This window comes from Thalassophryne amazonica, chromosome 7, assembly GCF_902500255.1.
Source record: "Thalassophryne amazonica chromosome 7, fThaAma1.1, whole genome shotgun sequence".
NCBI classification, from domain to species: Eukaryota; Metazoa; Chordata; class Actinopteri; order Batrachoidiformes; family Batrachoididae; genus Thalassophryne; species Thalassophryne amazonica.
The window spans coordinates 27,619,404-27,634,677 of record NC_047109.1 but is presented as its reverse complement, the minus strand read 5'-3'; the positions used below and the strand labels follow the sequence as shown (position 1 = coordinate 27,634,677).

Sequence of the window (15,274 nt, the reverse complement as noted above, 5' to 3'; positions counted from 1 at the left end):
AGTCAGCTGAGAACAGGATCACATAGCCCACAGCGCCTGTGTGTTCAGAACAGGGAATCAAACCTCAACTCGGAAACCCAGAAACAGCAGGTCGTTTGCTCACTCACTCTCTCTCTCTCTCTCTCTGTGTTTGTGTGTGTGTGCGTGTGTGTGGGTGTGTGTGTGTGTGTGTGTGTTGGGAAGCACGGTGGATTAGTGGTTAGCACTGTTGTCTCACAGCGAGAAGGTCATGGGTTCAATTCCTGTGGAGTTTGCATGTTCTCCCAGTGTTTGCGTGGGTTTCCTCCGGGTGCTCCGGTTTCCTCCCACGTCCAAAGACATGCGGGTTAGGTGGATTGGAATCTTTAAATTGTCCGTAGGTGTGTGTGTGCAGGTGTGTCTGTGTTTGTTTGTCTGTTTGTGACTCTGCGACAGACTGGCGTCCTGTCCTGGGTGTACCCCACCTTGCGCTCTATGACTGCTGGGATAGGCTCCAGCCCCCTGTGGCCCTTAATTGGACTAAGCGGTTGGAGATGAATGAATGAATATGTGTGTGTGTGTGTGTGTGTGTGTGTATATATATATATATATATATATATACAAGATTTTTGTCCATTTTTTTTTATTCTATAAATGCCTTTTTAAAATTTTGACACATTATATGGATTATGTTGTAATTTTAAAAATTTGTAAAATAAATACTTTTTATGAGAATTTTATGAGAATGCTGACTGTCAACACCTGAAGTTAGTTTTCTCTGACAAACTTTGTGGACATCAACTGACAAGGAACTCATTTTGCTGGATGGAAACACACACACACAACATATTTTGTTTTCCACCCTATCACCATAAAATATAACTGAAGATGTAATCAATCAGTTATAAAATGATCATGAAAACCTTATGATTATAAACCTTATTTTCTCAGAAATTACAGAAAAGCATAACACGATGCTAAAATACCCTCGGCTGTATGAGCATAATAATAGGAAACAGAATGTGACCTTTTGACCTCTTAAAATAGGCCAAGGTCAGTCATTTCTGAACTTGTCCAAGGTTTGTGTCCCAAGAATGTTCCCTGTGAATTTAAAGATTGTGGCAGTAGTAGGACTGGACTTATGCTGAGCACAGACAGACGGACAGATGGAGGGATGAACGTAAGGCCTTTACATTTCCCGATGGCCATATTTTGGCCTCAGGTAAAAATAAATGTGTCACTAAATACAGACAAAATAAATAAGTACAAAAATGAGCATTTTCAACAAATAAAAAGTGAGCAAACATTGTTGATATTAATTTTTATTTCTGTAACAGTTTACAGTCTTGACTTATTTTAAAAAGTCTGAGGCAGATGTTTCCTTTCGTAAATCGCATGTGTCTCTTACTTTGTCAGAATCTTTGCTGACAAGAAACCTGCGACAACACAAACACCACCGAAAACATACATCCAGGATTTCTCCATCTTGGACTTTCTTTCCTTCTGAAATTGACTTGTCTGTGCTTCCAGCTGTTCCTGGAATTGGTCTTCTTGCTGCTTCAGTTCTTTCCTGCACTCGGCCATCTGTGCTTCCAGCTGTTTCTGGAACTGAGCTTCTTGTTGGTTCACTTTTTTCTTGCACTCGTCCTTGTGAGCTTCCAGCTTCCTCTGGTACTCTGCCTCCTTGAGCTGCAGGTTCTTATCCAGCTCTACCCGCATAGCTGCCCGCTCTATCTCCAGGCTGGTCTTTAGAGCTTCCATGTCCTTCTTCAGACGTTCTCGCTCCAGTTTGACCTTGACCAACTTGTCCATAAGAGGCTGCCAGAGTTCTGCAGTGGTCACTGTTGCTTGGTTGACCTTCATTGTCGCTTCCACAGCTTGTTTGGGCAGAGTTTCTTTCTTGGCATCCTGCTTTTGTTTGTCTCCTTTCGTCATCTTTTTGACTTTCGTTTGCACTTCAAAGGTCTCTGTTGAAAATAAGAATGAAGATGAGATGTTTCATTAGAATCTGACCTGTCTGCAGCACTGACATGAACCTGGATCTGATCTGATTACCAGGTACAACTCAGCTTTTAATCAGAACCCAGACCACATATGTCGGTGGCCCAGATTCATTCAAAAATAAAGATTTTTCACCTGTTGACACTCAGAAAAGATCAGATCTTAATGTTCTAATAAAACACATCAAGCAGAAATGTGAAGTTTGATTCAAAAAGAAAAACACTGTTTGACCCTAAAAGATCTACATTTCACTCATACAAAAAAAAAAAAAAAAAATAGTGGGGGGGTGTACTTACTGCCCTGGATGGGGAGTCCTCCTCGGCTGGTGATATTTACAGCCATTGGTCCTTTCCTTCCTTCCACAATGTCAAATTGGATCTTCTGTTCTTCTTTAACTATGCAGATTTGTCCGTCAGCGTTCTTGCTGATGGCGGTGTAGTGGAAAAAAACATCCTCCGCCTTGTCTCTCCGTGTGATGAAGCCATAACCATCCTTCTCACTGAACCACTTGATCTTGCCCACAACTTTTGTTTTAATCATTTTTGGACTTCTTGAAGCTGCAGCTGTTTGTTTGGACTGAGTCTTCATGGTCTCATCAGCCTGTAGTGTCTTTGACTCCATGCTCATTGTTGCTTCTTCTTGGTAAACGTTTGTGACTTCAGGCTTTCTGACTTTCTCCTTCTACTCCCTTTGCTGATCTCAGGTAACTGTTACTTACATGCACCTTCCCTTTGTGAGAACTTAGATGCTTTGTGATGTAATCACAGGTTCAAATAGTGACTTTATTCCTTTGTACCTTTGATGACATCATAAAGCATCTTCATTCCTTTTGTGAGAACTAAGATGCTTTATGATGTCATCACAGGTTCAGATAGTGACTTTATTCCTTTGATGACATCATAAAGCATCTCCAACTGTATCAGCATCTTTTGATCTCTTACAAATGCTGATTCATCCCTGAATTGATTTACTTTGTGAATTAAAACTAATTATTTTGAATTTTACTAAAATAACAAATAAGGTTATTTTTCATTAGGTTTTTAGAATAATTCTATTATTGATAGATTTCTTTTTTCTTTTTTGAATGTTGTAAGTTAGGTTAGAAAAATAAAATCACATTTCCTGTGTTTTTATTGTTGAAATTGGAATATTTTGACTTTTTAAGTCAGCTTTCCAGTTGACACTTAAAGAAAATTAAATTAAATACTACAGTATAGTAAAGTAATTCCTCTTGGCTTGTTTGTTTTTTTCACTTGGATTCACAACATCAAATTTGAAATACAGTATTCACGCGTCTGAGCGCTCTGGGTGTTCCGTGCAAAATTCTGCTTGAAGTGGGGGTGGGCGTTTGCACAAACTCAGCCACATATCATGATTGTCAGACCGTCCATTTCAATAAAATGTCTGATTTCCTCACAAATAAAGAATAAATCACCTGGCTGTGTCTGTGTCCCCCACGTCCTTTTGTTATTTTTAAAATGTGTTCCTTGTCAGCTGATGTGTGGCACAGCAAAAACAAAACAAAACAAAAAAAAATACAGAGGTGACGTGACATGCACAATCAGTTTTCAATATTACTCACACGGACAATAATTTTCCTCACTGAAACATTTTGCACAGCGTTCTTATTAAAACATTAAATTCTGGCTCTCATGGAAACTTCAAAAAAGTTCCTACCTGTTTTAATCCAGGTGACTCTGCACTTAAATAATCTGTTTGTTGCTGTCTGTGATTCATGCTCGTTACAATAAAAAAAATTATAAATTCCCGTCAAAACAGCAGAACATTGAGTCTGTCGCTGACTGTCAACACTTGAAGTCAGTTTTCTCCGTGTTCGGTCCAGAAATACTGTGTGTCCTCTTTGTATTCCACTCTCACACACTCAAAACAGCAAACAAACATCCAGGCAGCAAGATCTCCATCTGAGCTCCCCTCAAAGTTCTGAACACACACACAAAACTTTCTGACAACCTTTGTGGACATCAGTTGACAAGGAACTCATTTGCTGGATGGAAAAAAGGCTTTCGTCAGACAAAAACGAACATAAACTGATAGTAACACCTTCACCATGTGGCTGGGGCTTGTACAAAGCTAGCCACATTGTCACAGAACACTTTATGTTTCTTGCACAAGAGTCTTTCACAATAAGAGCACAAGACAAATGGATGACATTACAAGTCAGCAGGGGCGTTGTACTGGGGGCATAAAGGGTACTATGTACCCAGGGCCCAGAGCATGGGGGGGGGGGGGGGGGGGGGGCACAAAAAACTGGCATTAAATACATTTTTGTGTCACATGTTATTAATGTCCATAAAATTCATGTTGTAAAAGAATATAATTAGAATGAATGTATAAATGTTGCAAAACATAATTCTGCTCTAACGATAATATTGAAAGATCTCTGAGGGCCCTTCCACCCCTACACAGTTGTACAATGGTTTAGCCCAGACGCACAGGCAGCACTCCCCCCCCCCCCCCCCCCCACACACACACATCCCCAACGGGATCTCACAGAAAGAGGAGGTGTTTGGTCTTGTTGAAACAACTAATCGATTTAATCAATTATTAAAATAGTTGTCAACTAATTTAGTCATCAATTAGTTGTTAAATAACTTTGTTTTACCGCAAATGTTTTGTTTCTTCCATATAAATCAACCGTTTCTGCAGCGCGGCTTTGCTTTGAACCTTGAACCAATCGAAGCAGTGATTCGCAGATCGAAGCAGTGCTTTGATCTGGTGCTTTGTTGATTCAGTGTTTTATTTGGCTTAATCTTAATTTTTCCCCACTAAAACCCCAAAAAGCATATGTCTGTGAGTAACATTTACCTTTTTATGTTAATTTGACCTGTTATGGTCTTCTGAAACAGATGATAGATTGATAGATGTATTTTATAACTTAAAAACGGGGCGATGCTAACGCGTTAGCATGTCTATGCCGTTTTCAATTTTAAAGTTAGCATTAACTGCCCCTCCCTGAGCCTGGTTCTGCTGGAGGTTTCTTCCTGTTAAAAGGGAGTTTTTCCTTCCCACTGTCGCCAAGTGCTTGCTCACAGGGGGTCATTTTGACCGTTGGGGTTTTTACGTAATTATTGTATGGCCTTGCCTTACAATATAAAGCGTCTTGGGGCAACTGTTTGTTGTGATTTGGCGCTATATAAATAAAAATTGATTGATTGATTGATTGATTAAGCTGTTGCAGCTGTCAGCACATTTGTTTTCTGTATAATAATTCATGGCTCAGCGTTTGTCGTAAAAGAGTCAAATGTATTACAGATTGTAATATTTTATTCATTTTTTTGTATTTATATATCAATAATAATAATAATGGAAACAACAATAATAGTAATAATAATACAGTAACATGCTTTTGGAGGGCGGTATGCATTTTCAAGAGGCCCGACATCCATGCCCAGTCACCCAAAATGACAGCTATTCGCCCTCGTTAGCTGTCATTGCGGGCAACGGGATGGTCGGAGGGACTCAGAAAAATGCATCCCACAGGACAACAGCATGTTATTTGCATTATTATCACTTTTTACTGAGATACACAACACTTAACGCGTACATAAAAAGTTGGCTCACTTAACTTCTGCTTTGCCGCCTGGTGCGCACGCTGCTGTTCAAATTCAGCAGTGCGTCCTCATCAAGCTGGCTGCTTTAGCTGCTGTTCATTGTTGTACTATCCATGAGAAAATCATCCAGAATATCCATATTGGGACCAAAACACACTTCTCGCCTTTTCATTTTTTCCTCTGCAGACAGTTCTTGTTCTGCGCGCGCTATGACGTCATTTGTTTACATACAGCGGGCGGGTATAGCCAGGTACCGTCGATGTAAATCTACGATACCGGCCTAGCAACGCCCCGGTAAAGTGATAATAATAACTAATAATGCCACAATACAGTTTTAGAGAAACGGACAAAAAGAATCTGATAAAACAAAACAGAAAAGATTAAACCAACTAACAATGAACATAAATAAATAAATATAGAAATAACTGTTTCCTGTGAACACCTAGTGACTCTTAAACCTCCACTTCATCCCTGTTTTATTAAGTTTAATGACAATTTGTTTCGGTCAAACCACATCTAAGCTGTGTTTTTACACAAGAAAAAAATTAAATGCAGTAAACTGCACATTTGTATCTTTTTTCATGAAAATATCTTATTAAATATAACATATTACACTTTCGTCAGGCCTTTAAAATACTTTTGTGGTCTCTTGCTGTAATATGTTGCCAGTGGTTGAGATAGTTGCTGTATGCATCTAAAAATGCTCATAATTGGGTGAAACCTGATGGAAATCTCTTTGTGGTGTGTCTGTGATGTATGTATGTGCAAAATAAAACAAAACACTACTCCAGGTACGTTTATGACGAGAATATAACATAACTTTGTTACAAGATCAAACGTTGATGTTGTGTGACAAAGGTCTTTTAATAATAACTCACTTAAAGGAATAATGGCAAAACTCACATGTAAATTAAAAACAAAACAAAACGATTAATCGAAAAAATAATCGACTGATGAACTGATTAGTAAAATAATCATTAGTTGCAGCCCTAGTGTTTAGGCTGAAATAAAATATGTCTTTCCTAAAAAAATCAAAGTCCGGATTTCAAAAAAGAAGAGAAAAAAGGACAGGGAAAGGAAACTAAATGAGGGAAAGCAGCTGCAAACCAAATTCTTTGAAAAGAGAGGTGAGCTTGAAAGCTAGCTATATTGAGTTGGGGGGTCTGAGGGACCAAATTGTACCATTTTCTTGAAAAGTGGTGCAATTTGGTGCATTCCTGTGCATTTTAACAGACAGGAATGCACCAAATTGTACCATTTTTCTAGAAAATGGTGCAATTTGGTCCCCCAGACCCCCCAACTCAATATTGCTCCCCCAACTTTAAAAAGGGTTCTGACTCCCAGGTGTCATCTAAGGTATACATGATTTAGACCTGGTTTGACCACGTATTAGAAATTTGGTGTTTGCGTTAATAAAAAAGAACATAACAGTGGGGGGGGTCTTCAATATGGCTAGTACCTAGAGCCCAGAATTTGGTGCTACGCCCCTGCAAGTAAGACAAGGTAAAGGAGGAAACATCATGAAAACTCATTATTTTTTGCTTTTCATGATATGCCGGGGGTCTGTTTGATGGGGTTGCATGTGTGTGTGTGTGTGTGTGTGTGTGTGTGTGTGTCTGATCAAACCTGTGACTTTAAAATAAAACTGCATGTCGGTGCGCTCATCAAACTCCCCCGATCGATCAGGTCTGATCAAACCTGAAAAGTGCTGTGACTCTGCACCACACGGTGCAGTAGAGAACAGAGCGCACTTCCACAGGCAGGAGTGAACTGGTTTTGCATAGTGGCAAGGTACACGCGACTGTGTGCACACATTAAAAAGCGAACACACGCAGCTGCAAGTATGAAACAAACATGGAAAAAGACTGAGTACGCGCGCATTTCGGGCGTATTTAAATGAAACACAACACCACAATCAGCAGCTCTACGAATGCGCCAATGTGAAAGGGGCTTAAGTCTTTTTGACCATGGGATCAGTGGAGTAAAGGCATGGAAGTCAGGAAGAGATGCGGACTGGGCCACAGCAAGCAGGCCACTCCCTTCCCCCACCATGTCCCCACAACACTTTATTAAGATTTCCCAATAATTAGTGGCTGAGCGCAAATGTTCATCTGCACATGGGATGTGGATGAGTATGACATGGCCCACTGAGCAACTGGGGCTATGGAAGGTGCAGCCGGGAATACAGATATATGGAATATAATGTGTTAGTGAGTGGGACACACAGTCATGCACTGCAAAAATCAGATGCTGCACAGATCTCAGACATTTGTAAGCAACCCACAGCACAGTCCTGCACATGCAGGCAAGCACAACATAGCGCCTGGTCAGAAACAAAACAACAAATGGGCCACTGAATCCATATTACTCCAACTGGCTTATGTGTGTGTGTATACGTGCGTGTGTGCATGCATTCATGCATGCATGTTTGTGTGTATGTAGTATATGGCTTCGATAACGAAGAAACTGGGGACAGCTGACATTTGCTGTTTGGTATGCTTATGTATTTTGGGTCAAAGATGAATGCTGCAAAAATGGAAAGTTGATAGGACAGTTAGATGTAGGGAGTGACAAGATGGCATAGAACGGCACAGCGCAACAGGAGCGAGACTCGACGACACGGCGTTTCAATTGAAGGAAAAAAAGCCCGCTGGATTTAATTAAATATCCGCAAACAACAAACGAAAGAAAGCCTTAACGACAACAGCTCTTGGCGGACATGGAATCCGGAACCGACAACGGTGGATTGCATCGCAGAGATAGAAAACTACATTGATCACTACTACCAGGCCTGCTGCTCGGACATGGCTTCTCCGGTACACAAAGACGACAACAACCCTTGTAAATGTAAGAAAAAGGACTCCTCTACAGACACGGAGGATCTCCAGACAACAGAGGTGGAGGTAAGTGTGCTCTGGTCCATCAATATGAAGCTGGATTCACTTATGGCGTTACACACAGAGATTAAAGACATGCAGGTAAGCCTCAATTTTGCATATGAAAAAATAGAAAGGCTGGAGTCTGAAAATAAATCACTCAAAGCATCGGTGGAGTTATTAACCAAAACAACAAATATGCTAACCAAAGAAAACAAGGCTAATGAAATAATACTGGATATTCAGTCCAGGAGCATGCGTGATAACTTAATTTTCTCAGGGATACCAGAAAACCCCACCTCAGATGATCCAGAAACCCTCTTAAAAGACTTCATGGTTTCCAAACTCAAACTTCCTTCAGCTACTATCAATAACATCACTTTTCATAGTGTGCACAGACTCGGTGGACCCAAGAGCGGAAGACCTCTTCCCATCATCGCCAAACTAGAACACTACAAACATAAACCTCATTAAAAGTAAAGCCAGAGAACTCAGAGGGACCAACTTTGGAATAAATGACCAGTTTCCAAAAGAAATCAATGACCGCAGAAAGATTCTTTACCCGATCATGAAACGGCATAGGCAGAATAATGAACGTGCATACTTGGTAGTAGATAAACTGTATATATACTCAACAAAAATATAAACGCAACACTTTGGTTTTGCTCCCATTTCGTATGAGATGAACCCAAAGATCTAAAACTTTTTCCACATACACAATATCACCATTTCCCTCAAATATTGTTCACAAACCAGTCTAAATCTGTGATAGTGAGCACTTCTCCTTTGCTGAGATAATCCATCCCACCTCACAGGTGTGCCATATCAAGATGCTGATTAGACACCATGATTAGTGCACAGGTGTGCCTTAGACTGCCCACAATAAAAGGCCACTCTGAAAGGTGCAGTTTTATCACACAGCACAATGCCACAGATGTCGCAAGATTTGAGGGAGCGTGCAGTTGGCATGCTGACAGCAGGAATGTCAACCAGAGCTGTTGCTCGTGTATTGAATGTTCATTTCTCTACCATAAGCCGTCTCCAAAGGCGTTTCAGAGAAGTTGGCAGTACATCCAACCAGCCTCACAACCGCAGACCACGTGTAACCACACCAGCCCAGGACCTCCACATCCAGCATGTTCACCTCCAAGATCGTCTGAGACCAGCCACTCGGACAGCTGCTGAAACAATCGGTTTGCATAACCAAAGAATTTCTGCACAAACTGTCAGAAACCGTCTCAGGGAAGCTCATCTGCATGCTCGTCATCCTCATCGGGGTCTCGACCTGACTCCAGTTCGTCGTCGTAACCGACTTGAGTGGGCAAATGCTCACATTCGCTGGCGTTTGGCACGTTGGAGAGGTGTTCTCTTCACGGATGAATCCCGGTTCACACTGTCCAGGGCAGATGGCAGACAGTGTGTGTGGCGTTGTGTGGGTGAGCGGTTTTCTGATGTCAGTGTTGTGGATCGAGTGGCCCATGGTGGCGGTGGGGTTATGGTATAGGCAGGCATCTGTTATGGATGAAGAACACAGGAGCAGTTTATTGATGGCATTTTGAATGCACAGAGATACCGTGACGAGATCCTGAGGCCCATTGTTGTGCCATACATCCAAGAACATCACCTCATGTTGCAGCAGGATAATGCACGGCCCCATGTTGCAAGGATCTGTACACAATTCTTGGAAGCTGAAAATGTCCCAGTTCTTGCATGGCCGGCATACTCACCGGACATGTCACCCATTGAGCATGTTTGGGATGCTCTGGACCAGCGTATACGACAGCGTGTACCAGTTCCTGCCAATATCCAGCAACTTCGCACAGCCATTGAAGAGGAGTGGACCAACATTCCACAGAACACAATTGACAACCTGATCAACTCTATGCGAAGGAGATGTGTTGCACTGCATAAGGCAAATGGTGGTCACACCAGATACTGACTGGTATCCCCCCCCAATAAAACAAAACTGCACCTTTCAGAGTGGCCTTTTATTGTGGGCAGTCTAAGGCACACCTGTGCACTAATCATGGTGTCTAATCAGCATCTTGATATGGCACACCTGTGAGGTGGGATTGATTATCTCAGCAAAGGAGAAGTGCTCACTATCAAAGATTTAGACTGGTTTGTGAACAATATTTGAGGGAAATGGTGATATTGTGTATGTGGAAAAAGTTTTAGATCTTTGAGTTCATCTCATACAAAATGGGAGCAAAACCAAAAGTGTTGCGTTTATATTTTTGTTGAGTATAGATGGTCAGCTGTATCAGGACCAATCCACAACCCCACGGCTCTTCTGAGGATGTCTGCAGTCTTAAGAAGATGGATCATTTAAACACGCTCCCACTGCACGCAGTCTCTCCTTAAGCTACATGCAGTCTCTCCTTAACTCACCACACCTGTTACACTCACTCATCATGCACATGTGTAATCTATGTTCAGTGTATGCCGTACTTGTGTCTGTTTCTCTTTTCTGTGAGCTTTTTCAATATGTAGTATCAGATTTTTTTTTTTCTTTAATATGCATCCTCTAAATTTGGTGTCATGGAATATGTGTGGCATTCGCTCACAGGCAAAGAAGGTAAAAGTCATGGATCACATCGCAAAATTAAATGTAGATATTTGTCTTCTACAAGAAACACATCTATCTAAAGCAGAGGAAAATTTACTGATTGGCCCAATATTTAGTCAGTGTTTTTCAGCTTCTTATAACAGCAGACAGAGAGGAGTAAGTATATTAGTTCATAGAAGAGTCCCATTTATTCTTAATAACTAATAAGATCCTGAAGGTCAGTATGTAATAACCCAGGCAACTATTTCTAGTTAAATATTTATAATTGTTAATTTATGCGCTCCCAACAATGATGACCCAACCTTTTTTCATACATTGTTTTCACAGATTTCTAATTTAATGGCCAATTCGGCAGTGATCATTGGAGGGGACTTTAATGTTGCTTTAAATCCGTCTTTAGATCGTTCCAGTTCTACAACATCTGTGAGGCTTTCTCAGTCTGCTAAAATAATAAAGGACTATATGGATGACTTTGGTTTGGTGGATAGTTGGAGAATCAAAAATACATTGACAAAGGAATACACATTCTTCTCTCCTGTATATCAGTCTCATTCTAGAATTGACTTGTTCCTAACTAGTAATTCTATAACTCCCAAAATTAATTCTAAAATTCATTCCGTCACTGTCAGCGATCATGCTCCTGTGTCACTTTCAGTACAAATAGAATCCACTATTAAACCATCTCACTCATGGTGCTTTAACACCTCACTTTTAAAGGACTGTGAATTTGACAAAATCATAAGGAAAGAGTGAGCAGACTTTATAGAAAGAAATGACTCGCCGAGTGTTTCTCCTTCTTTGCTTTGGGAAACAGGAAAAGCAGTAATCAGAGGGAAAATTATTTCATATTCTTATTCTTCTTATAAAAGTAAAATGGAACATAAATTAGAAAATGACCTTGAAGAAAAAATTAAACATTAAATAAATATGCTGCAGAAGCAAGCGATCAAACGTTGTCTGAATTAAATAATGCTAAATTCCAATTTGACCACATTATATCGCAAAAAAAAACAAAAAAAAAACAAAACAGAGTTCCTCATTCAATGACTTAGATATAATAATTTTGAACAAAACAATAAATCAGGTAAATTTCTGGCAAATCAACTACAATGCAATAAGGAAAAATCAAGGATAACATTGATTAGGGATCAAGCCAGAAACTATATGCAGTCGCCACAGGAAATTAATCAGATATTTAAGAATTACTACAGTAATCTATATTCATCAGAGAATACACCAAATCCAGTAGATATCCAGTCATTCCTCGACAATCTAAACCTACCTCAGCTATCTAAAGAACACACAGATATATTAGACACACCTCTAACTATCATAGAACTACATGCAGCTTTGAACAAAATGCCGAATGGCAGGGCTCCGGGCCCAGATGGCTTTCCTCCCGAATTCCTGAAACATTTTTGGCAGATACTGGCTCCACTGTTCTTTAGGACTGTTTCAGAAATCTGGACTAAAGGTCAGATTACCACTCATATGAATACTGCAGCAATAAAACTTATATTAAAACCAGAAAAAGACCCTACTCTGACTTCAAATTACCGCCCACTATCATTAATAAATACTGATGTAAAAATCATTGATAAGGCATTGGCATCTCGCTTAAAAAAATATTACCATCAATAATACATAACAACCAAACTGGGTTCATTAAGGGTCGACATTCTACCAGTAACGTCAGAAGACTTCTCAATCTTATTGACAAGTCACAGCGTAGCAATACAAAGACAATAGTGGTGTCATTGGATGCAGAAAAAGCCTTTGATAAAGTCAGCTGGAGTTTCCTGATTAGACTCCTCCATGAATTTGGTTTTGGAGAATCATTTATTCACTGGATCACAACCCTATATAACTCACCAAAGGCCACATTCACAACTAATGAGATTACCTCTCAAAGTTTCACATTGCAAAGAGGGACTAGACAAGGCTGCCCACTCTCACCACTACTTTTCGCAATATTTATCAAACCACATGCGGCTGCAATACGTCAGATGCTAACATCAAGGGTATCAACTGCAATGACCACAAAATCAATCTATATGCTGATGATATCATACTATATCTCCAAGAACCCACAAAATCGCTACAAGAAGTATTTTAATTGATCACTACGTTCTCACAACTATCAGATTACTCTATTAATTGGTCAAAATCAATGATACTTCCTTTAACTGAGGATTCATGGAATCCTTCACCCCAAAATCCACACTATACCTTTCCTTCTGGCAATATTTGTTGTGTGGGCCGCTGAAGAGGAGGTACTACTGGCCCACCACCACCAGATGGCGCCCTGCCTGAAGTGCGGGCTTCAGGCACAAGAGGGTGCTGCCGCCTCACAGGAGCAGCCGGGGTGACAGCTGTCACTCATCACCTCTGACAGCTGTCACCAATCACCTGGTCTACAACCCCTCTATAAAAGCAGGATGACATCTCCACCTCATCGCCGAGATATCATCTGCCGTAGAAGGTAATATATCTCAGCCGTTGGTGTGCTTAATACTGTTGTATATTTACAGGAGTACCAGTTTTCCCCGGACTGTGAAGCTGACACGTTGCAGACTGCGCTCAGTTTCCTTGGGGGAATAACAGTGGTACTGAGTGAGAGGTGGAGGTGGCTTTTCCACCACAACATTACTGGGTGTTTTCACACACCCACATCTGATTGTTTTTGCCCCTTGCCAGCAGTACCAGATCCGACACACGGAGACGGTGATCACCTGGGGACTCGGAACTTGGCGGCTCCAGTATTCTCCAGGTTCGGTGGCGGAGGAAATCGTGGGGTTCCGGTTCTTCTCAGGACAGACGTCTTCTATCCTCGAGCCTGCCCGCACGTCACCTTTGATTGTTTTGCAAAATTCTATATTCCTCTGTATTGTGGTTGTGCTCATTCACAACAGTAAAGTGTTCATATTTGACTTCCTCCATTGTCCGTTCATTTACGCCCCCTGTTGTGGGTCCGTGTCACTACACTTTCCCAACAGGATGTCTTGGCCAACGTCATGGACTCTGAGGGGCGTCACCCAGCTGTTGAACAGCCAATGGGAGAGCAGGGTGTACAGGCGTCTGCTGGAGGCGTGATTGGTGAGTTGCAGCTAATCCTCACCGCCTTTACTGCTCGGTTGGATCAGATGACCGAGCAAAACGTCATCCTTAACCGCAGGATGGAGGCTCTCACTGCACAGGTGGAAGCGCGCGCTCAGGGCGCTGCTGCAGATTCTCCTCCTGCCGACCCTGTGCAAAATATTGACGTTCCACTGGTCGTTCAACGACCCCTCCCACCATCCCCTGAAGCATACATAAGCCCCCCAGAGCCGTACGGGGGTTGTGTGGAGACGTGCGCGGACTTTCTTATGCAGTGTTCGCTCGTCTTGGCACAATGTCCCGTGATGTACGCGTCTGATGCTAGTAAGGTAGCTTATGTGATTAACTTGCTTCGTGGTGAGGCACGCGCTTGGGCTACGGCGCTTTGGGAGCAAAATTCACGGCTCCTTCTCACGTATGCTGGGTTTGTGAGGGAATTCAAAATGGTTTTTGATAACCCTAATAGAGGAGAGACCGCTTCAACAGTGCTGCTGTCAATGAGACAGGGGCGCCGGAGCGCAGCCGCTTATGCAGTCGGCTTCCGCATCGCGGCTGCGAGATCCGGCTGGAATGACGCTGCGCTCCGCGCCGCCTTCATAAACGGACTGTCGTCGGTCCTGAAGGAGCACCTGGTCGCTAAGGACGAGCCGCGAGATTTAGATGGGCTTGTCGATCTCGTTATACGGTTAGACAATCGGTTAGAGGAACGCCGTCGGGAGCGAGACGAAGGATGTGGCCGGGCACACGCCGTCCCTCTCCCTTCCGGGTCTGAAAAGGTTTCGCCCTCCCCACGCTCCACAGCCGCAGCGCTCCGTGGGGCAACAGCTCCCCCTGCTGACGTTGCTAGGGAAACGCGCAGGGCCAAAATAAGATCAGATGACAGAAGGAGGAGGCTGGTCCACGGGGAGTGTTTTTTCTGCAGCTCAAAAGAGCACATACAGAGAAACTGCCCCAAACGGCCAAAACGACAACACTCGCCTTTAGAGACTGGGCTAAAGGGGGGTCATAACATGCACGTGGGACACAAACACATTGCCACACGACTCCCAGTTACAATCCTGAGTGGGGATTTAACCCTTCAAGCCCCAGCACTGGTGGACACGGGGTCAGAAGGGAATCTGCTAGATAGCAGATGGGCCAGGGAGGTAGGGTCCCTCTGATGGCGCTTCCTTCGCCATTGCAGGTTACCATATTACCCCAAT

At 42.2% G+C, this 15,274-nt stretch overlaps 1 long non-coding RNA gene across 1 annotated transcript; it reads right to left on the bottom strand.

Annotated features, from left to right (window-relative positions):
- Positions 1-1,817: 1,817 nt before the first annotated feature.
- LOC117513243 lies at positions 1,818-11,668 on the bottom strand. The gene is made up of 3 exons (XR_004561507.1): positions 11,656-11,668; positions 6,043-6,052; positions 1,818-2,200 (listed from the first exon to the last, which is right to left on the bottom strand). It is a non-coding gene; the product is annotated as an uncharacterized LOC117513243 (long non-coding RNA).
- Positions 11,669-15,274: the final 3,606 nt, after the last annotated feature.